Here is a 22,699-nt window from a genome sequence, read left to right as displayed (position 1 = left end):
AGGGGCAGAGAGAGAGGGAGACAGAGAATCTGAAGGAGGCTCTGAGCTGACTAGTGCAGAGCCCTACATGGGGCTAGAAACCATGAATGGTGAGATCGTGACCTGAGCTGAAGTTGGATGCTCAACCAACTGAGCCACCTAGGGGCCCTAGTATCTACGAAACTTAGATGTGTTACTCTTCAACTCGGCAATTTTGTTTCTAGAAATCTGTTAATAACCAATATATACATGAGTATACAAAGATTTATTTCACTATATATAGATATATGTATTAGTAAAAAAGAATGTTATTGTGTGGTTTATGTGGGTCTTTACCTTCTACCTTCCTTTTTTTTTTTTTTTTTTGTAAAAGAATTTTTCCACTACTCTTTTTAATAAAGAAAACTGGAAACAACCTAAGATTTACTTATGGACAAATTTCTATGGAACATTATGTATAAAAAACATGCTATAGAATATTATAGTATGTTCCTACTTATGTCAAGAAAAGGAATTGTGTGACTGTGTGCATTATATAAATGTAGGGAAAGGGGTGCCTTGGTGGCTCAGTCAGTTAAGCATCTGAATTTGGCTCAGGTCATGTTCTTATGGTTTGTGGGTTTGAGCCCCTCATTAGGCTCTGTGCTGATAGCTCAGAGCCTGGAGCCTGCTTCGGATTCTGTGTCTCCCTCTCTCTGCCCCTCTCCCACTCACATTCTGTCTCTCAAATATAAATAAACATTGAAAAAAAATCTAAATGTAGGAAAAGAGATCTGGGAAGATATACTTCATAAGATTTACTTTTAGAGGGGGATTAAGATTAGAGGGTAAAGAGAGAATTTTACTTTTTATTTTTTTTTTTAAACTTTTATTCATTTTTGAGAGACAGAGAAAGAGCATGAGTGAGGGAGGGGCAGAGAGAGAGGGAGACACAGAATCTGAAGCAGACTCCAGGCTCTGAGCTTCAGCACAGAGTCCTATGAGGGGCTCAAACTTACTGACCAGGACGCAAGGTCATGACCTGAGCTGAAGTCAGATGCTTAACTGACTGAGCCACCCAGGTGCCCCTTTTCTTTATTCTGCTAAATGTTATGAATATTCCCAATATTACATATTATTTTTACATTTGAAAACAATTTAAAAAAAAAAGGGTGCTGCTGTGAATCTCTCAGCCACTCTGTGAGTTGATTACTTGTCTAGATCCAATATCAGAGTTAAGAAGAGCCAAGCATGTCTTAGGTCTAGATGGGCAGGAGAAACTTGCATTTAAGTAGCAAAACTTCTTCATGGTTTGAGGCTTGAACTGAAAGACCAGTGGATCCAAGTAACCCCTTCTGAAGATAGCACGACTACGTGGGAATGAGGGAGGGGTGTTTCCATAGTCTTCTCTGCTTTCCAAGGTGCTCTGTTAAGAAAGGAAAAGAAAATAAAAGGAGAAAGAAAGAGAAGAAAAGGTCCTAGGCTTCTTTGGAAGAGTCAAGGCGATCTCATAGTTGCAGTATCTAGAATCCAGGACTCCTAGGCTGGCACAGAACCTTCCAAGTTCATCTGTCTGTCTGTTTGCTTTCTCTGATGTCAGCATGTCAGATTTTATCAGACATACTAGATCCCTAGTAATGAAATTTCTCTTTAGGTCTCAGGGAGCTTTCTTTCTTTTTTTTTATTTTTTTAAATTTTTTGAATGTTTATTTTGAGAGAGAATGTGCGTGCACGTGCACACACAAGTGGGGAAGGGGCAGAGAGAGATTCCCAAGCAGAGCCCGATGAGGTGCTCCAACAACAGGATCATGACCTGAGTCAAAGTCAGCAGTGGGATGCTTAACCAATGGAGGTGCCCCTGAGGGAGCTTTCTTGGATTATAGGTGCCCCCTAACTTCTCTGTGGTTTGCACATTTAGCTCCTACCACTGTGTACAATATCTGGGTGAGAACACAGACAAAACCTCATTTAAGATAGGGCTAAGAAAGAAAGGGGGAATCCTGAAAGAAGGGGAATCCTATTTTCTTGCTTGAGGATAACTTGCCCCAACTCTGAAAAGAGCTAGCATGGAGTTAAGAAAAGCATCACTCCAGGGGTGCTTGGCTGGCTTAGCCAGTAGAACACATGGCTCTTGATCTTAGGGTTGTGAGTTCAAGCCCCATGTTGGATGTAGAGATAACTTAAAAAAAAATACGCCTGGAAAATTCAAAAAAATATATTAAAAACAAAGAATCATTCTTTTTTAAAAATTTTAATGTTTATTTTGAGAGAGAGAGAGACAGACAGAGTGCAAGTGGAGGAGGGGCAGAGAGAGGGAGACACAGACTCTGAAGCAGGCTCCAGGCTCCAAGCTGTCAGCACAGAGCCCTATGTGGGACTTGAACACAAACTGTGAGATCATGACCTAGGCCAAAGTCAGACACTCAACCATCTGAGCCACCCACGTGCCCCCAAAACAAAGCATCATTCTAATATCCTTCAGAACTCCCTGATTTTTAGATTGTACACAGGGTGAGAATGGTGCTCAAGTACTGGCAAAGCTCTGCACAGAGTGGAAGGGTACTACATTTCATCACATAGCTGAATATTTTACCATTTAAAAAACTGTGAATAATACTTTTGGAAGAGTATATAATGTATATGTGTATATATGGTTTGAAAGATAATTATGAAAAATAAGCCCCATGTACTGTCCAACCAGCTTGAAAAGTAGAATATTGCAGAACCTCTGAAGTCCCTTGGTGGGGTTGCTAGCACTGTGGTACAAGATGGGCACTCACAAAGGTCCTACCAAGGGGAGGGAAATCTGCTCCAGGAGGATGGGGCCTTTTCCTCGGGTACAAAGGCTCCACCTGCAGCTAGGCTGTGGATCTCTGGGCTGTTGTTGGCCACATAGAGGCTAGTGCAGCCCTGTTCTTGGGTGATTGCATATATATGCTCCATACCCTCCACTAGAGGTAACAATTATACTGAATTTTCGGTTAATCTCTCATTTTTCTTGAGCATTATTAAAAAGAAACAACATGGGGCGCCTGGGTGGCGCAGTCGGTTAAGCGTCCGACTTCAGCCAGGTCACGATCTCGCGGTCTGTGAGTTCGAGCCCCACGTCGGGCTCTGGGCTGATGGCTCAGAGCCTGGAGCCTGTTTCCGATTCTGTGTCTCCCTCTCTCTCTGCCCCTCCCCCGTTCATGCTCTGTCTCTCTTCCAAAAATAAATAAACGTTGAAAAAAAAATTTAATAAAAAGAAACAACATGCCTGTGGAGTCACCTGTGCTTAGTCCTGCCAAGACTTAATACCTAACCTAACTGCAATTTCAGCCTTTCCCAGGCTGAAGATAACAATGGAAGATAACAATCTTCCATTTTGAACTCAGAGCTCCCTTCTAATTGGTAGATGGGATGCTGCCCAATTCATGAATTATTTAATAAAGCCAATTTTGTTTACCATATATACATGTATATATATGTATTATATGTATGTATATATGTATTATATGGTACATCATCTTTTTTTCCTCCTCAAAACATCATTTGCCTTTGTATTTGTTTTTTACTGTTGTTTTAACAAACTACCACAAACTTAGTGGCTTAAAAAATACAAATTCCTATGTTGGGGCAGAGATTATCTGTGAAGTCTCTACCTTCTCAATTTTGCTGTGAACCTAAAGCTGCTCTAATGTCTTTTTTTTTTTTTTTTTTTTTTTAAGGCATTAGGTACTAGGATTAAGCTAGCTGGGAACTCTCTGTGTTATCTTTGCAACTTTTCTATAAACCTAAAATTATTCCAAGATATAAGGTCATTTTTCTTAAAAAAAAAAAAAAACACAAAACACAAATTTATTATCTTACAGTTCTATATGTCAAAAGTCTCAATTGTGTCTCACTAGTCTAAAATCCAGGCTCTAGGGGGCCTCTGGAGAGAATCTGTTTTCTTGTCTTTTTTAGCTTTTAGTAGCTGTCCACATTACCATGGCTCCTGCACCTCCCTCTACGCCCACCCCCTTGCTTTTCCAGGACAGCAATGTGGTCTGAGTCAATCTCACATCTAATCACTCCAAAACAAACACAAGATTGTCCTCCCCCCACCCCCAACCTTCAGATACCAATTGCAGGTAGTGGGTCCCTGGGTTACCCCCACTCCTGTCTGACTTGGCTATAAATCATGTTCCCATGATTCTCTCCTCAAGTTCAGTAATTTGCTATAATGCTATAATGGCTCACAGAACCCAGGGAAACACTTCACTTTCTATTACTCGTTTATTATAAAGGATATTATAATGGATACAAATGAATAACCAGATGAAGAGGTATGTAGGGCCAGGTGCAGCAGGTTCCTAAGCTTAAGAGCTTCTGTCCCTGAGGAATTTGGGATATACTACTGTCAGAGCCCATGGATGCATTCACCAACCCAGAAGCTCATTAAATCTTATTGTTCAAGTTTTTATAGAGCTTAATCTCCAGCTTCCTTCCCTTCCTAGGAGGTCAGAGGTGGGGCTGCAAGTTCTAACCCCTCTAATCTTTTGGTCTTTCTGGCATTAGCCCCATCCTGAGGTTATCTAGGGGCCCTCTTTAAGTCAACTGATTAGCATGAACTCAGGTGTGATGGAAAAAGGGGCTTGTTATGAATAAGAAATATACTCCTTTTACCCCTATAACTCAGAAAATTACAAGGGTTTTAGGAGCTCTGTGCCAAGAACCAGGAAAGAGACCAAATATGTATTTCTTATTATATCACAATGTCACACATATACATTATTTATATTCCATATTTGATAACTAGAATACTTGCAGTCATTGCCGATATTATTCTGAAGTTCATTATTTCCTTGTTTTTTTTTTTTTTGTGATACTTTATTATGAGGTCATATTTCTTGGAACCTTACCTATAGGATTTCCAGAGGATTCACTTTTGCTTATGCAAGGTACAGGATGGAGGGGGGCGGGCACTAACATGATCACCTTTATAGTTTTCAGCTCAGGATTTTCTGGTTCACACCAGTATTGTGAAATTCTGGGTCCCTCAATATGCTTGTAAACTTGTTTAGAGATTCTTAGAGATGAGTTTTCTTTTTATCTACTCCATCCTCAATTAAGTTGGAGACAGATTTCCTTACCCTTTCCTTTGGTAGGTCAAGTTCTTTTTTCTTGTTCTCCAGTTGAAGATGTGGCCCTTCAGGGATCTTAGTTTGGGGAATTCTCCAATGTGAATTATGGACAAGATACCAGAGGCCCAGAGAATATGGATGCCTTATCCAACTAGATGAGATCATAGAGGCTGCCCAGATAAGGTGATACTTAGGACACTTGAACTGGAGTTAGGCTTATTGACATAATTACACTCTGTTCCCCAAAAGGCAGGAATCATGTCTAGTGTGTTCACTGCTGTGTCTCCAGAATGTGGCACAGTACCTGGCATATACTACATGCTCAATAAATATTTTCAAGTGTGTGAATGAGTATGTACTATCCAAGTATTACAGGTGGAGGGAAACAATACACATAAGACAAACAAGAAGAAACAAATAGCAAAATTTGTTGTTAAAAGGCAACAAATTTGCTTACACTAAGGGCCATTTCATTTTTCCACAAGTGTTTTTGTGGTACTTGTTTTTGGTAAGACACTCATTTAGGATACAGGTAGTATCCTACTCTAAAAGGGAAGTAACACACTTGCATAATAACTATAATACATCTCCCTCATGTACAGTTTGGTTTCTCTCTTACTATGAAAGACTGAAATAAGAATGTGAGCCCTCATACTTCAGAGTTTCTCTTCTGATGAGCTGGGAGACTGGAAAAACACCGGATGCTTCTGTAAATCATTATACCTTTGTCTTTAGTGGAAAAGAGCAGTCAGGTATTTGGCAAAAATATGGTTGTATATAGAGTGTAATCTGCAAGTATTTGGGCTGTTAGTTTGCCAGGGAAGGTGTGGCCCTAATGAAAGGAATTTGAGGAGGCTGGCTGGTCAAATGGTAGGAGGACCCAAAAACCTCAGGCCTCTAAGGGAGAGGAAAGGTATGCAGAATGGCAAGATCCTCTTACCTGGATTTCTGGCCAAAGGGATAGCAGAAGGCCCATGCTTTCGTGAAGGTCAAAATCTCATTGAATCTCTGAGCACTTTTTATTTTGTATTTTATTATTATTATTTTTTAATGTTTATTTATTTTTGAGAGCAAGGGCGGGGGAGGGGCAGAGAGAGAGGGAGACACAAATCTGAAAGCAGGCTCCAGGCTCCAGGCTCCAAGCTGTCAGCACAAAGCCCAATGGGGGGCTCAAACCCCACGAACTGTGAGATCATGACCTGAGCTGAAGTTGGATGCTTAACTGAGTCACCCAGGCACTCCTCTGAGGACTTTTTAAGTTTCCTTTACATGGAGGGGTGCCTGGCTGGCTCAGTCGGTGGAGTGTACGACTCTCAATCTTGGGGTCATGAGTTCAAGCCCCATGTTGGGCACAGAGCCTACATAAAATAAAATAGAATCGGGGCACTTGGGTGGCTCAGTTGGCTAAGCATCTGACTTCATCTCAGGTCATGATCTCACAGTTCGTGGGTTCCAGCCCAGCATTGGGTGAGCTCCACTTCTCTCTTCCTTTCTCTCCCTCCCTCTCTCTGCCACTCGCTCACTTGCAACCTCTCTCAAAACAAACAAAATACTAGAATAAAATAAAAACCTTATTCCCTACCCTTAGCTAAGCTATTTTCTTCTTACAAATTTTTTTTTCCCTCTTACACAGGTGTAGGAAGAGGGGAGAAGAAAAACAAATATCTTTTTTTTCTTTTTAAGTAACCTCTACCCGCAACATGAGGCTGTAATGCATGACCCCAAGATCAAGAATCACATGCTCTACTGAAAGAGCCAGTCAGGCGCCATCCCCCTTTTTTAAACAATAAAAGTTCTGATTGTGGAAAAAATACCTAGTTGACTATAGGAATTTAATCAAGAAGCCAAAAGAAGTTAGCCTTATAGCTGATGATTTCATTGGCTTATATTATTGACATACACTGAATTCCAAGTGATCAGGCCAAAAATGTGTACTTGGCAGAGATGAGAGTCACTGTCAATTGTTCTAGCTTCCCAAACTGGATGGCACCAGTAGCTGTGTGAGTGAATATGGAAGCTGAAATAAACATTATGTTAACTTTGGTTCTATTCCAAAAACATTCTATTCCAGAGATATGTAAGATAAAGCTTTTTTAGGGCAGAGATCATGATTATATCCCTTAACATAGTACCAGGGCCATAATAGTTGCTCAAGAAATGTGTGTTGAATAAATAAATGGCTCAAAGGTTACTTTGGGTTGCTAAGATCAGAACAGTATTTGCCATTATTTTGGATGTTGGCGTGGGATTTGTACACCCTGGAACACTTTCTTCTCTTTGCAGCTAGTAATTTTTTTTGTTTGTTTGTTTATGAAGAACATGCATTCTTGCACACTGGCACAATGGTCCTGGGGAAAGTGGCCCAGATAGGTTCCACTGCATTCCTTAGAAGAGCCAGCAATACCACTCTCTAATGGTGAGTTGCTTCTTTATGAGAAAATTTTAATTTTGTTTAGTTTTTAGTCCTTTCTTTTTCCCCAATATACAGGAATACTTCCAGAAAAAGAAAACTAGCTGAGTTTGATTGAATTAGGTAGCATTTTGCTACTTTGTGGGAATCCGGGTAGTTACAACATCATCTTCTAGGCAGTCGATTTTCCTGCACATAAAACTGCATCTATATCCCATCCTTATCAATATATATGTCTTATTCTATAAGTGGGAAGTGTAAATATACTTCCTTATTAGGGAGGAGGTATGCTTATATGTGTTACAATTCACAAGGTTCAGATATCTTAAAAACAGGGGTGCCTGGGTGGCTCAGTCAGTTGAACATCTGACTTTTGATTTTGGTTTGGGTCATGATCCCAGAGTCATGGGATTGAGCCCTGAGTTGGGCTCTGTGCTGAGCATGGAGCCTGCTTGGGATTTTCTATCTCTCTCTCTCTCGCTCTCTCTCTCTCTCTTCCTCTCCCTCTCCCCATCTGCCCCTCTCTCCTGCTTGTGTACTCTTTCTCAAAAAACAAAAACAAAAACAAAAACAAAAACAAAAACAAAAACAAAAAACAAAAAACTTAAATAGCCCCAAGAGTTTGGAGGCTCTTAGTGGTTGTTGGTTTTCATTTAAAAATAGATTTACAAGTATTTAGCAACTTCTGCCAAAAAAGACTTCCACATGGGGCTCATCACTAGCAATAAAAACCCAGATGGTGGCAAAACATCTCCAGAGACTTCTTTAGGTCTCTGAAAGCAGCACAGGAGAGAAGAGTGAAAAATTGGAGTACAGAGCTTATAAAACACTTTTATGTATACCAATTCGTTCAGTATTACTTTTCCTATTTTACTAATGGGGACTCTAATGTGCATTTAGGTTAAGCACCTTGCCCAGAGTCACATGGCTACTAAGTGAAAGGGCTAGAACTCAAATACAGGTTTTCTTATTGTAAGTTCAGTGTTCTCTAAAAAATTTTTTTTAATGTTTATTTATTTTTGAGAGAGATAAAGAGACACAGTGTGAGCAAGGGAGGGGCAGAGAGAGGGAGACACAGAATCTGAAGCAAACTCCAGGCTCTGGGCTGTCAGCACAGAGCCTGATGAGGGGCTTGGACTCACCAATGGTGAGATCATGACCTGAGTCGAAGTCAGATGCTTAACCGACTGAGCCACCCAGGTGCCCCATAGGTTCTATGTTCTTATTCCAAGTCTGACATTCATAAGTATTCAATGTTTGTTGTGTTTATTTTACTTTTTTTTTTTTTTTACTTTTTTTTTCAACGTTTATTTATTTTTGGGACAGAGAGAGACAGAGCATGAACGGGGGAGGGGCAGAGAGAGAGGGAGACACAGAATCGGAAGTAGGCTCCAGGCTCTGAGCCATCAGCCCAGAGCCCGACGCGGGGCTCAAACTCACGGACCGCGAGATCGTGACCTGGCTGAAGTCGGTCGCTTAACCGACTGCGCCACCCAGGCGCCCCTATTTTACTTTTTAAGTGATAAAGTTAGTGGGGATGGGATATGTCTTTTTGGCTTTGGCTGACTACTATGGCTCCAGTTTCTTACGAGCATGCTATTAAAAAAGATAATAGCAGCCTTGATTGAACAAAAGTTCATCTATATGCTAGTCCTCAAATAGCCTTGGTCTGATATGAGATCACTAAGGGTGAAGAGGATACTTAAATAATGAAAGTTTCCTTATTGAAGGCACAAGAGAAGGGCTCAACATCCTGCTACAACTAGAAGAGGGAATTCAGACTATTCCATAGTGGGGTTGCACAGAAATTCATTTGCTTTCTCTTTGAATAATAAGGGTGTCGGTTGTGAAGTGACTACAGAGATCTACTCCTTCACTTCAGTATTATCCCAGTGACACTGGTCACCCTGGGGAGTCAGACATGCTGAAGTCCTCCCTGGCATCTAGAATGTGTTCTGGGGTTGCAGGAAGTGTATATTTCTTCCATAGTGATTTGACATATGACTTGACTTCTGAGGGAGATAAAGTCTCTGCTCAGAGCAGGTGGGTAAGGTGTTTGTTTTCCTGGGCTATAAAAGTCATCTCACACAGAAATAAGTACAAAGTTTCACCTGAAGTGATAACTTTCCTGGCAGGGTTTACCTCCAGCGCAAGTCTTAGCAACACACCAATCACTTCTCATCGGGTCCAAAGAGCTATCTGAAATGCTGTTTTGACACTAATTATATATTCAAATGTAACCTCTACATCTATAGGTAAAGCATTTGGAGGGAAAAGGAAGGAAATAAGTGATGTAATTTTGAGGTGTTTTCTTACTTATAGTGACTACCAAATGAAGACATTCTATTTATTGCAAGATGTTACATTTCAGTCAGATAATTCTTTGTTGTGGGGAGGGCTATCCTATGCATTGTAGGATGTTTAGCAGTGTCCTTGACCTCTACCTGCTAGATGCCAATAGCACCGAGAGCTCATAGAAGTGCCTCTAGACATGGCCATAAAAATTATCCCTGGTTGAGAAATATTGTTTTAACCAAAGCAACAGGATATTATGAAAAAAATCCAACAACTCCCCCTACCCTCCAAAAAGCTCACTAAAGTGAGTTCTGAAATGGACTCCCCCTAGAAATAAGGGTTTAGACAGAATCAGGTAGATAACTCTAAATACAACAAGTATAAAAGGTCAAGTGTGAAAATAATTTTTTGGAGACGGTTGCTGGTATGCTGTGATTCTTACCAGATGCCTGCCTTCCTTTTACCTCAAGCTGAGGGAGAGGAACCTTCAGTGGAACTACTCAGACGACATGAGATGTGCCTCTTGTAGTTAGAGAGGCACAGTGGACCTGTGTCTGATTCCTGCCTGGAAAATAGAGAGGAGCTGAGAGGGGCTGGCAGCTGTTTTGGTGGAAGAGCAGAGGAACGCCCAAACTGCACTGGGTTTGGCCTGTCCTCCCCAGTTTGTTTGGGCAAGGAGTACGTGAGAGATTCACGCAGACCAAGTGTGGACCATACAGAGCCACCGCTAGCCTAAGTGGCACCGTGAGAAGGAAGTTCTCTTTCATCCAGACACTTCATACCTTCTATTGAAAAATAGTCCCACTAATTTAGTTTGGACAAAACACTTTATTGCCACCTGCTGGAAAACTGTCAAAATCAATAGACAAATCTCTGGCAAGGATGGTGGGAATGGTACTCCCTAGGGTATGGAGTGCACCACCACGCATAACTATATGGGGTGGCCCTGGGGTCACTTGCAAATGGGCCAGTGTGAGAGCCATCTTAGATCCTATCAGACAGAGTTCTTACAGAGCATAACAAGTTTCAACAGACAAGAAATTGGAAGTGGGCCTCCAGAATGCTAGGGCCTGAAAGAGGAAGTAAAAGAACTGTCAGAACAGAGTGCTTTTGCTGGGTGGATAACCACCAGAGGATGGGGATGCGGGTGGTTTCTAAAGTAACCGTACAAGTATCCATCAGGAAAAAAAAGGTGGCTTTAAACATCTACTATGCCCAAGTGTTAAACCATCACATGGAAGTAAAAGTTAAGAACTTTCCCACTCCCCTTACTTTTCCTCTCTCCACCTCCCTTTGCCTCTGGTTGGTAAGCTGAGGTAATACAAGAAAGACCAGGCATGATGCCTCTCTCGGGCAAACATTGAGAGAGAAATCCCCAGCTGGAAAAAAGGAAAAAGTGTCATTTTTTGTGACTCAAACACCTTAGGACTTTTTTTTTTTTTTAAAGTAAGCTCTATTCCCACATGGCACTTAAAATCACGACCCCAAGATCAAGAGTCATATAGTCTATAGATTGAGCTAGGCAGGAACCCCTCAAACACCCTAGGAATTTTCTATTCCTAAGAGGGACCATGGAACCCAAGGAACCCGCCTGAACCAAGTATATAATAAATGTACTTCCACTGCCCAGGTTTAAAGGGATGGTGAAAGATGAAAATAAAGGGGTTTTGTTTCATTTCTTAAATTTTTGTTTAAAAAAATTTTTAATGTGTATTTTTGAGAAAGACACTGTGAGCGGGGAAGGGGCAGAGAGAGAAGGAGACACAGAATCTGAAGCAGGCTCCAGGCTCCAAGCTGTCAGCACAGAGCCCAACCCGGGGCTTGAACCCACAAACCACGAGATCATGACCTGAGCCCAAGTCAGATGCTTAACTGACTGAGCCAGTCAGGTGCCCCTTGTTTTTGTGTGTGTGTGTGTGTGTGTGTGTGTGTGTGTGTGTGTGTGTGTGTTTATGTTTATTTATTTTTGACAGAGAGAGACAGAGTGTGAGCAGGGGAGGGGCAGAGAAAAAGGGAGACACAGAATCTGAAGCAGGCTCCAGGCTCTGAGCTGTCAGCACAGAGCCCAACTTGGGGCTCGAACTCACAAACTGTGAGATCAGGACCTCTGCCAAAGTCGATGCTTAACCAACTGAGTCACCCAGGCACCCCTTGTTTTGTTTTTTTTTAAAATGATACTCCTGAATCTTGCATAGATTCATACTGGTCACATATAACACTGGTTACATGTTATAAAGTAGGATCTGGAAAAGATATCTTCCAAAGACATGTTTTTGAGTTTTACAGGGGAAAATGGTCATCAAATTAATTCGTGTTTTTGGGAGCCCATACTTTGGGAGTGGGTGCAAGGCAATCTCTGTCCTCTGGGAGCCTACAGTCTTGGGTTTCATACTGGAGAGTAATGTCCCTATTACAGTCAGTTATGTCAACAAGAGCCTGTGTTGCATAGGCAGGACAGGTACAAGAAAGTTTTTACTCTAATAATTTACTCTATTTTACTTGCTTACGATTAAGCTTTAGAAGCAATCATGTTGCCCCTGTTCTTCAAGGATGTAACCACAAGTAAAGCTTCCATTTAAGATGTTCAAAGAAAGATGCAAGGCTGAATGCATAGGCTGCATCTTTTTTTTTTTTTTTAAATGTTTGTTTATTTTTGAGAGAGATGGAGGGCGGACAGAGAACCTGAAGCAGGCTCCAGGCTCTGAGCTGTCAGCACAGAGCCTGATGCAGGGCTCAAATCTGAGGACTGCAAGATCATGACCTGAGCCCATGCTGGCCGCTTAACTGACTGAGCTACCCAGGCACCCCATGAATGCATAGGCTGCATCTTGATTGGGCTGCTGTGGAACTGGGGCCTATCTGGTCCTCAGTTTGGCAAGATTCAGAAACTTACATTTCACTTCATTTAAGCCTAATTAGGCTCTGCGAAATTAATTCGGATAAAACAACTTTATAACTCAACCCAGTGAACAGAAGCTGATTTATAACCCTCAGGTGAATTTATTAATTGAGAAAGAGTATATACAACTAGTTTAACTAGTACCAGTCATGTCCATTGTCTTGGACAATTGTTTCTCAGCGGGTTTATTTACTTAAGACCCCTTAAGTGATGGGAAGACTAATTCAGAGTATGGGTCTTTGCATGTTCTTAAGGGATATCCAGAATTTAACTTTGCTAGTATATAAACTCAATAAAGGCAGAGATCTTATTTGCTGTAAGTATTGAAAGACTAGAACACAGTAAGCATTCAGTGGGTATTTACTGAGTGAGGGATTGAATTTGAATTGAACTTTTACCTATCCTGATAATAGGTATTGATCCTGGTCATTAGAATCAGTAGCCTCTCTCCTGGACAGAGTGGAAGCCCACAATACATTCTTATTCAGATTCTGCTGGTTCTAGATTCTTTATGGACCCCACCCTTCCTTTATGACAGCATCAACTAGGCATGTGACACTGAAGGTACAGATGACTTATTTCACTGATGAAATCTGGGAGCTACTCTGGCCTCTGTAACACATTTACAGATCATCTCACATGGTGACTTTTTTTTCTTTTTTAAAAAAAATTTGTTGCAAGTTCTAAGAGGCTTCTTGTTTTACATTTTCTGGGTTACTAACTTGCACCTCAGGCAAGCAGGAGACAACCGAATTGTGGTCATTTGTATTTTTACAGAAAACCAGACTTCTTTTTGCAGGTGTGGCTTTACCCGTCATCCAGGGGTACAAAAGCAGAACATTGCGTTTTACTCAATGGAAGATGCCAAAGCCTTTATTTAACACACTAAAGCAAAGAAGAGATTGGCTGAATATTCACACCTTTGTGAGCTCGTGGGAGCTGCCGGGTCGGTCTGGGTGGCTATGCGAGAAGTAACGACTCCCTAGACTCAGAGGGCGCCTCATTCTTTATGCCTCCTTGCAGCTCTGCCTTTGAAACTGGTTTAGTGTAGCAAACTCTCTGTGAACATGTAGCCTATTAACTTTCATATTCCCCGATGGTTTCAGCACCAGAGGCATATATGTTCTCTCTGGAGTCTGGGGCATGTCCTTAAGTGAAGAGGAAGGGTGGCGGGCGGGCAGGGTTCCGGATCTGACCCCCAAAGCTGGGAATGGGAACGTTGAGTCACTGCTTCGGCCTGCTTGGCGGTTTTCTGTTAAGGTCTCCGTGCTCCTCACCTGGATAAGAGCACCCGGGTTTTTCTAGTCTTCTGCAGGAAGGCATGGCCCCCTCTGCAGAGACCAGGGGAAACGTCGGTCTTCCAGTTTTTTCTTCTATCTTCTTTCCAACCTCCTCAAACTGAGGACCCCAAATACCTCCCTCAGGCCCGCGCCCGGCTTCTCGCACCCTAACTCAGGGGCCCAAGTTTGGGGCGGGAGGAGGTTAACTCCAGAGCACGCAGACTCCCGGGCTGTGGCCAGAAGCTTTGGGGAAGCCCCAATCGAGGCGCGCTCGCCCAGCCTCTGTAAGCGGGCCCGCCCCGCCCCCTCCCACGCACGTCACGTCCGGTCCGTCCCCCGCCCGCCCTCCGCCCTCCGCTCTCCTCCCGCTCGCCGTTAGGGAGGGTCTGCTCCTCAGCCACTGCTTCAGTCACCGCTCCTGCCCCCTCTTCCACGTCTTCGCCGCCGCCACCGCCGGGGGCATCCGGGGGTCGCTTACCGGGCTGGCCCCGCGCCGCAGCCGTCGCTTCAGCGTCCCGCCAGCGGCCGCCACAGGAGGAGGCTCGCCGGCCGCGGAGCCACCCGGGGACTCAGTTCTCGCTCTATTGCCGTCGCCGCAGGTCCTGGAGAAGCGGCCGCGGCCGGGGGACGGGGCGTCGCGGTTCCAACGGTAGGTGAACGGACGGGTACCATTATCTGCGCATGCGCGGGTCGCCCAGGGCCGCGGCCCTCCCCCCTCTGCGCCCCCCAGCGCATAGTACCACCCGCGCGGTGCTCAAGGGCGTTGCTTGTTGGGGTGCCCAGGCTGGGAGAGGTGCCCTGAAGATGGGCTAGTACGTAGAGCGGGCCCCCTTTCTGCTCGAGCTTGAAGAGATGAAGCCTTGCCCGGGCTGCTTGAGGGGGGGTGGGGGGGTGTGGCAGTCTTCGATTTTTCAGTCGCTGCAATGCGCGTGAGCGGGTGTGCCTTCCTACCTCCTAGCTCCCCCAAACTCCAAGGCACAGCAACCTACGCGTTTGCTAGCCTCCCCTGTGCACCAGACTGCGCCACTTCCCTGCCACTTCCTTGATGCTGTTCTGTGAAGTCAATGCAAAGAAAAAAAAAAAAGTGTGGTTTAATCTGGGCTAAACTACCCCCCCCTCCCTTTTTAAGATCACGTGAGATGAGTGGTTGCTGACTTCCTTAAATCGCTCAGAGAATATAGCCAAAATTGGGCTGTTGGTACACTGGGGACTTGTCTAGAATGCACTCCGAATATGCAGACCAGAGGGGGTACAGCGTTAAGTTTCATATGGGGCGACTGGTTTCCGAGATAAGGTTATATAGGAAATAGGAAATTGAATCTATTGGCACACTTGAGAAATTAGTAAACTTTTATTTGTAATCAAAAATCAAACTGACTTTTAGAACGGTCGTTGCAGAATTTCATTAGGTTCCGCATTGTGCCTTCTAATCATTGAGAGTAGTACCTCAAGTTGGGCGTTTACCTTCCTTTCAAGGAGCTGATAATCTAAAAATGATAACCCGATCCACAATAATGTACACTGTGGACATTAAATGACTGAAATGCACTTACCTTTAAAGGCAGACATTAAATGGTAGTTTGAATTAATGACTTTCTGGGTTAATGTAAGGCTAGGTCTTCAATTTTGCTTTTTGCAAGTATAGTAGCGGTACTTGTTGGCCTGGGTTTCTCACAGGTACTGTGCATTTATTAATTACTTGTTGATGAAATTGAATGGTCACTATTTGTATGTCCATTACGAGCCCCTTCTTTATTAATCTATGCTGCCTTTAAAATTAGGGCAGTATTTTCTCCAGTTGTGTCACCAGGTAGGGATTTTTGACACAGTGTGCTTAAATCCTTAGGTGTAGAAAGGCATTATCACAGTGTCACAAAATTCTTCACTAAGTAAATTTTACAGTGTGTTTTTTATTAGAATGTGATTTTTTTAGGACAGAAAATGACTGAAATGAATGCATTATGACTTGTCAATTTTCCCTCACCAGTACAATGACAGCTTCTTTTATTATCATTTATGGATAACCTCCATCTGCATGGCTTCCTCTTCATTTTACACTAACTTTAATATTGGGGAATATAATAATATAAATTACTGTAGCTATACTTGGGGGAAAATTGTAAATATACATAACAATTTATGATTTTAACCATTTTTTAAGTGTACAACTTATGGCATTAAGTATATTTACAATGTTGGGCCACCATCACCGCTGTGTATTTTGAGAACTTTTTTTTATTATCCCCGATAGCAACTCTGTAGACAATAATTCCCCATTTTCTCCCCTGCCCAGCCTTTGGTAACCTTTATTCTATATTCTGTTTCTGTAAGTTTGCCTGTTCTAGGTAGCTCATGTAGGTGAAATCACATAGCATTTGTCCTTTTGTGTTTGGCTTATTTTATGTAGCATGTTTTCAAGTTTCATCTATGTTATAGCTTGTATCAGAATTTACTTCCTTTTTATGGCTGAATTCCATTGTATGTGTATAGAACATTTTATTTATCTGTCGATGGACATTTGGATTGTTTCTACCTGTTAAAAAAAACCAAAATTCAATTGAGTAAATTTTAACAGTCTTATATGGGTTTTATGGGTTTTTATTCATGAATCAGGCAGCATCCCATCTAGCAGACTGAAAGGAGCTCTGAGGAGCTGTGCAAAATGGAAGGCTTTTAAAGCCAAAGGAGGCAGGACAAGGAAGTTCTAGCAAAGAGTGGGTTGTTTCAGGCAGTTTACCATACTTTGGTAGGCCGCCTGAGTGTATCAGGCACATTACCTCACTAGCGCTGACCAGGAAATTCCAGACCGACTAGTTAAGATTACATTCTTGGGGAAGCAGTTAGGTGGGTAGGTAGATACTATCTCTTGGTTTGGTGATGTAGGCTTAGCCCAGGTGACTCAGTTTTGGACCTGTTATCTTTTTTTTTTTTTTTTTTTTTACGTAGGCTCCATGCCCAATGTGAGGCTTGAACTCACGATCTCAAGATCAAGAGTCCTATGTTCTACTGACTGAGCTAGCCAGGCACCCCCTGTTGTCTCTTTTTTAATACTTGTATTAACTTTTGTGAATAATGCTACTGTGAATATTGGTGTACAAGTGTTTGTTTGAGTCCCTGCTTTTGATTCTTTTGGGTAGGTACCTAGCAGTGGACTTGCTGGGTTATGTGGTAATTCTATGTTTAACTTTTTGGAGAAACTTACAAACTGTTTTCCAGGGCTGCTGCACCATTTTTCATTCCTGTTAGCCATGTACAACCGTTAAGTTTTCTCCACATCCTCTCCAGTAGTTGTTACTTTCCTGTTTGTTTGTTTGATAATTGCCCTCTTAATAGGAGTGAGCTGATATTTCACTGTGTTTTTGAGCTGTGTTTTTGTGTTTTGTGTTGTGAGCTGTGTTTTTGATTTTTATTTTCTCAAGAGATAAAGATGTTAAGCATCTTTTCATTTATATATCTTCTTTAGATAAATGTCTTCACATCCTCTGGTCATTTTTGGATTTTTTTGTTTTGTTTATTTGTTTTTACTTTTATTTTTTATTTATTTTTCTTTTGAGACAGCGTGAGCAGGGGAGGGGCAGAGGGAGAGAGATAATCCCAAGCAGGCTCCACACTGTTAACACAGAACCTGACACTGAACGGTGAGGTCATGACCTGAGCCAAAATCCAGATGCTTAACTGACTGATCCACTCAGGTGCCCTGAAAAAAAAAATATATATATATATTTTTTAATTTGAGAGAGAGAGGGGCGCCTGGGTGGCGCAGTCGGTTAAGCGTCCGACTTCAGCCAGGTCACGATCTTGCGGTCCGTGAGTTTGAGCCCCGCGTCGGGCTCTGGGCTGATGGCTCAGAGCCTGGAGCCTGTTTCCGATTCTGTGTCTCCCTCTCTCTCTGCCCCTCCCCCGTTCATGCTCTGTCTCTCTCTGTCCCAAAAATAAATAAACGTTGAAAAAAAAATTTAATTTGAGAGAGAGAGTGTGCCAGCTCCAGGAAGAGGCAGAAGGAGAGAGAAAATCTTAAGCAGGCTCCATGCTCAGTGTGGAACCCGACACGGTTTGGTCCCACAACCGTGGGATCATGACCTGAGCTGAAATCAAGAGTCGGACATTCGACTGACTGAGCCACCTAGGCACCCCAGAAATTTCTGTTTTATACATGGATAAACAGCGGAGGGACTGATTATATCTGAAAAATATTTCCATTTATATGTTAGATCACTATATTTTTTATTTTCAAATTTTTATTTAAATTCTAGGTAGTTAATGTATAGTGTGATTTTGGTTTCTGGAGTAGAATTTAGTGATTCATCACTTACATAAAGCAACCAGTGCTCATCATAAGAAGTGCTCTCCATAGTAGCCATCCCCCATTTAGCCCATCCCCCAACCACCTCCATCAATCCTGTTTGTTCTCTCTCTTTTTTCCCCTTCCCATAAGTTTATTTGTTTTGTTTCTTTAAATTCCATATATGAGTGAAATCATGGTATTTGTCGTTCTTTGATTTATTTTGCTTAGCATAATACACTCTAGCTCCATCAACATCATTGCAAATGGCAAGATTTCATTCTTTTTGATGGCTGAGTAGTATTCCATCGTATGTGTATGCCACATCTTCTTTACCATTCATCAGTTGATGGACATTAGGGTTCTTGCCATAGTTTAGCTATTGTTGATAATGCTGCTGTAAACATTGAGGTGCATGTACCCCTTTGGATCTATTTTATTTTTGATGTTTATTTTAGAGAGCACACGTGAGCAAGTAGGGGAGGGGCAGAGAGAGAAGGAGACCAAGGATCCAAAGCGGGCTGTGCACTGACAGTAGAGAGCCTGATGTGGGGCTCCAGCTCATGAACTGTGACATCATGACCTGAGGTGAAGTCAGATGCTTAACCTACCGAGCCACCCAGGCTCCCGTTGAATCTGTCTTTTTGTATTCTTTGTAGGGTAATTGCTGGATCATAGGGTAGTTCTATTTTTAATTTTTGGGGAACCTCCATACCATTTATCAAGGTGGCTGCACCTGTTTGCATTTCCATTAACAGTGTAAGAGGGTTCCCCTTTCTCCCCATCCTTGCCAAGATCTCTTGTTTCCTGTGTTACTTTTTGCCATTCTGACAAGTTTGAGGTGGTATCTCATTGTAGTTTTGTTATCTATTTCCCTGATGGTGAGTGATGTTGAGCATTTTTTCATGTGTCCATCAGCCATCTGAATCTGAATGTCTTCTTTGGAAAAATGTCTGTTCTTGTCTGTTCATGTTTCTTAACTGCGTTGTTTTTTGGGTGTTGAGTTTTGATAAGTTCTTATAGATTTTGGGTATTAACCCTTTATCAGCTATGTCATTTGCAAATATCTTCTTCCGGTCCATAGGCTGCCTTTTAGTTTTGTTGATTGTTTTCTTCCCTGTGCAGAAGCTTTTTATCTTGAAGTCCCAATAGTTCAGTTTTGCTTCTGTTTCCCTTGCCTCTGGCTATGTGTCTAGTAAGATTTATTTATTTATTTATTTATTTATTTATTTATTTATTTATTTATTTAAAAAAATTTTTTTTTTCAACGTTTATTTACTTTTGGGACAGAGAGAGACAGAGCATGAACGGGGGAGGGGCAGAGAGAGAGGGAGACACAGAATCGGAAACAGGCTCCAGGCTCCGAGCCATCAGCCCAGAGCCTGACGCGGGGCTCGAACTCACGGACCGCGAGATCGTGACCTGGCCGAAGTCGGACGCTTAACCGACTGCGCCACCCAGGAGCCCCTAGTAAGATATATTTAGAACTCAACCAGTTGTATGTCAGTACCAAGAACTTTTTCCCATCACTTTGATATCACAAAAGTATATCCATTAAATAAATGCTGTCTTCCCCACTGAGTAAGATTACTTCTCCTAAGCTTCCCTTTATTTTGTTAAGTGTTTTATTAAAATGGCTAGGGGCAGAGGAGGGTATTAGTTGACAGGGAAAAGGAATTGTAGTATGTACACATAAACTTGACCTGTATGAGTCACTGTTCCCCAAGTCAGACAGTAGGCTAGTAGGTGAGTAGGTTCAGTTTGAGAGCCTTATAGAAGACATGACTGAAGGATATTTGAAATGGAATGTAAAAAGGTAAATTTACCATCAAATCATGTGGTACATTGAATGCATACTAGTAGTAATGGGATTACAAGAGTAACTCATTATCAGATTGATTTATTCTTTCACATTTATCTTCTTCTAAATGCCAGAGTTAACAAGCAATCACTTGGTGATGGTTGCATAACTTGGTAAATTTATTAGATAGACATCATTGTATACTTGAAAAGAGTGAATTCTATGGTATGTAAATTATACCTTAATGAAGCTGTTTTTTTAAAAAAACAACCTACCAGCAGACTTGAAGGAGTTTATACTCTCTTGGAAGAAATAGACATTAAACACAGAAAGGAGTGTATAATAAAACTTGTGATGAATGCTTTGGAGCCAAGGAATGATATGTCTTGAGACAATTTCACAGGGAGAGATCATTAGATGAGTGGGTTGGAGAAAGCCCCTCCAAGAATGGGAGTTGAGTGAGAGCTGAAGATGAGTAGGATGAAGGGGGGAGAATATTTTAGGTGGATGAACCAGAATGTGTAAAAAGTCTTAGCTTGAGGAAAATGCACTGGGTTGATTAGATAACTTAATGAAATTTACTGGATTATGCTAGAGGGAAATACTTCAGTCTTTTCTGTCAGGTTATTAGCTAGCTCTAGTATGTTTTCTTTTCCTAATGTATATGATGTATGATAATTCTTATGTCTTTGATTTTTAAACAATTTTCAGAGAGATGTCTGTTGAGTTTATTATTGCCCTTTTTAGGAATAGAAAAACAGAAAATGTTGAGCTTTTTACTTGTTCTTAAAATATTTATTTTTGCTTTTGTTTATCAAGCTGCTGTTCCATACATTTGGAGAAAAAAGTAAAAACTGAAAACGAAAAAAATTTGTTTTTAGTGCTGTAGTTGATATTTAATGTTATGTTAATTTCAGGTGTATATCACAGTGACTCAGCAATTCTATACATTATTCAGTGCTCACCACCTTGTGTGGTCACCATTTGTCACAGTGTTATTACAATATCATTGATATATTTTCTGTGTTTTATTTTTCATCTCTGTGACTTATTTTATAACTAGAAGTTTATACCTCTTAATCCCCTTCGCCTATATTGCCCATCCCTGGCAGAGTTGCCCCTTACAGCCACCAGTTCTCTGTAATTATGAGTCTGTTATTGTTTATTCTAGAACTATATGAATGTAAGTTAAGTCATATGGTATTTGTCTTTCTCTGACTTCTTTCTTTTAGCATAATATCCTGTGGGTCCATCCATGATGTGGCAAATGGCAAGATCATGTTCTTTTTTTTTTATGGCTGAGTAAATTTTTTTGTTTTTTTTTAATGTCTAAGCAATACTCCATTGTGTGTGTATATGTGTGTTTATACCACATCTTTATCCATTCCTGGGATACTTGAGTTGTTTTCATATCTGTTCAGATATGTTCAGGATCCTGTTCAGATCCTGTTTCATATCTGTCCTGTTTCAGGTCTGTCCTGTTGTAAATAATGTGGCACTAAACATAGGGGTGCACATATATTTTTGAATTAGTGTTTTCATTTTCTTTGGTTCAGTGTCCAGTAGTGTGAAAACCACTCGTTGTGTTACATAGTAGCTGCTTAATTGTTGGGGGAGGAAGTGGGGGATGGAGGTTGGTGGGACAGGAACTTTGTGGTCCCCATTTGGAAAAAAACCACTAGTCACAGTGAATTTAAAATTTGGAAAGGCAGGGGCTTCTGGTTGACTCAGTAGAGCATGTGACTCTTCATCTTGGGACTTCAAACTTTGAACCCCATGTTGGGTGTAGAGATGACTTTAAAAAAATAATTTATTATTTTTATTTTTTTAAAGCTTATTTATTTTTGAGAGAGAGAGAGAGAGAGAGAGAGAGAGCGCGCGCGCCCGCGCAAGCGAGTAGGGGAGGGGCAGAGAGAGGGAGGAGAGAGATAATCTCAAGCAGGCTCTGTGCCCTTAGCTTGGAGCCTTGTCACAGGGCTCGAACTCACTAATTGTGAGATCACGACCTGAGCAGAAACTAGAAGTCAGACGCTCAATTGACTGAGCCACCCAGTCACCCCAAAAGTAAAATCTTTAAAAAAAAAAAAAAAAACTTGGAAAGGGAAAGAAACCAAAATTTATTATTTATTTACTTTTTTTTAATTTTTAAATTTATTTGAGAGAGAGAGAGAGAGAGAGAGAGAGAGCACGTGCACACATGTTCAAGTGGGGAAGGGGCAGAGTGAGAGAGAGGGAATTCCAAGGAAGCTCCGTGTTCAGCATGGAGCCCACTCGGGGCTCTATCCCATGACTCTGGGATAATGATGTGAGCTGTAATCAAGAGTCAGACACTCAACTGACAAAGCCACTAGGGACGCCAGAAGAAACTCAAATTTCGAATCAGATAAGATGAGAGAATTTTTATATGAAAAGCATGTACAAAGTACTCAAGTTTTTTGTAAATTACTTTATGTCTTCATACATTTCGGTGAAATTTTAAACAAAATTTTCAGTGATGATTGTGGTCATTGTTTCCTGAAAGCATCCACTTAAAAGGTAGCAGTCTTAAGGGGCACCTGGGTTAACTCAGTCGTTTATTAAGTGTCCGACTTGGGCTCAGGTCATGATGTCACAGCTCGTGGGTTTGAGCCTGATGTCAGGCTCTGTGCTGACAGCTCAGAGCCTGGATC

General features: G+C 41.7%; 1 protein-coding gene, 1 long non-coding RNA gene and 1 other non-coding gene across 15 annotated transcripts in view; 2 read left to right on the top strand and 1 right to left on the bottom strand.

Moving 5' to 3' along the window:
• Nucleotides 1–993: 993 nt before the first annotated feature.
• LOC109500706 lies at nucleotides 994–6,131 on the bottom strand. The gene is made up of 2 exons (XR_006599309.1): nucleotides 5,073–6,131; nucleotides 994–1,384 (listed from the first exon to the last, which is right to left on the bottom strand). It is a non-coding gene; the product is annotated as an uncharacterized LOC109500706 (long non-coding RNA).
• A 211-nt stretch (nucleotides 6,132–6,342) lies between these two features.
• Nucleotides 6,343–6,415, top strand: TRNAE-CUC. The gene has a single exon. It is a non-coding gene; the product is annotated as a tRNA-Glu (tRNA).
• Nucleotides 6,416–14,459: 8,044 nt separating this feature from the next.
• FAM13B (family with sequence similarity 13 member B) overlaps nucleotides 14,460–22,699 on the top strand; it is a 90,591-nt gene continuing 82,351 nt past the window's right edge. For all 13 annotated transcript variants that reach the window (XM_045059391.1, XM_023255566.2, XM_023255564.2 and 10 more), the window contains exon 1: nucleotides 14,460–14,596. The gene's annotated coding sequence lies outside the window, so the exon portion shown is untranslated. The remainder of the gene's footprint in view (nucleotides 14,597–22,699) is intronic.

The sequence above is a fragment of the Felis catus genome, chromosome A1, assembly GCF_018350175.1.
Source record: "Felis catus isolate Fca126 chromosome A1, F.catus_Fca126_mat1.0, whole genome shotgun sequence".
Lineage (NCBI taxonomy): Eukaryota > Metazoa > Chordata > Mammalia > Carnivora > Felidae > Felis > Felis catus.
The sequence above is the reverse complement of the archived record's forward strand: the minus strand, read 5'-3'. Positions and strand labels throughout refer to the sequence as shown.